We start from the raw sequence: 1410 nt of genomic DNA on the forward strand, positions 1-1410 counted from the left end.
CTTAAGATGAAACCAATACCTCTACATGCCCAGAAATTGACGAGCGCCTGATTCCACCACGCTGCCTTACATACAGAATCTACCTCTGCACTAGAATGTCATTACTTACGAGTGCCTGGATTTCACTTGGTCGCTTTGAAACTTAAACACTAGGGGGCTATCCCGAAAAATGCTGTTTTCAGAAAATCGAAGGCAAATGTTTTGGATCCTTATTCAGTTTCTTTAAAAGAAAAGGAGAGTTTTCTCTATAACCAAACAAATATGCACGCAAATGAAACCAAACTTCTCCTATAGGTAGAGCAATGCCCACTTTTGGTGTAGGTCAAAATTTCTGGAAACCCCCAAAATCTGGGTTAGCCCGTTTGTCCTTAAAAGCGAACGTTTACAAAACTTGACTACGTGCAAAGAATGTGCCTGGTATCGATATCAAGTAGATGTTTCAGGTCACAACACTGTTGAGTGCGTTTGGGAAAGTATCGGTCATTCTCCTTTTTTTCTTAACCATTTATTAAAGCTAGTCCTCCTCGGCGTAACCCCCCCCCCCACACACACACACACACACACACACATACACACACACACACACACACACACACACACACACACGCGCACACACCCTGGCTCCTAACGACATACTACTTTTATCTATGTCCAGACCCTTGAACACAGCTTAATACGTGGAATCACGCTGAACCAAGTGTATGACCCTGGCTCGAATCTCTACGAGCGGTTTATTTTCAGTACTTTAGAGTAAGTTGTTTAAGGAGTTCTCATGACTCTCCACCACACTAATTTTTGGCCTGATCCTAGCGGGGACGGATGGAGGTTACTTTCGAAGGTCCCATCCCTTGAAATACCTCACAGCGTTCAATGAAGAGTCAAACACAAACCATGCACGGCCGTTTGGAGCTGGGGTGTGCCTTCAGTGTCCGGGAGGGCGCAGTGTGAAAATAGCGCGTGCGGGAGGTTAAAACAGTCTTGAAACTTATTTGACATGAAGTCACGAATCTTTAAAAAGATTATAATTTTACAATTTTCTTTAAACGGCTCCAAAAGTTGCCTCTTCGTTACCCCCCTCCTCCTCCTCCTCTACCACCTCCTCCTCATTGCTTCTCCTCAGTCTCGTTCTTTTCCTCCTCCTCCTCCTCCTCCTCCACCTTGTTCTCCTCCTACGCCTCTTTCTCATCATCGTTATCATAATCATTCACTGATATTATTATCTTTTAGTAGTTGTAGCAGAAGAAGTAGCAGCAGCATCGATAATAGTAGTAGTACATCGATACCAAAGAAAAATATTCTTCTCGGATTCGTCATTTATGTGGTGGTATCGCCCGGGTCCACACCCGAGTTGTATAAGCGTCAAAGATCGTACATAACTAGACAGTTCACTCAGCCAAAAAAAGCGTCCGC

Source organism: Aplysia californica, unplaced genomic scaffold (assembly GCF_000002075.1).
Source record: "Aplysia californica isolate F4 #8 unplaced genomic scaffold, AplCal3.0 scaffold00007, whole genome shotgun sequence".
In the NCBI taxonomy this organism is placed as follows: Eukaryota; Metazoa; Mollusca; class Gastropoda; order Aplysiida; family Aplysiidae; genus Aplysia; species Aplysia californica.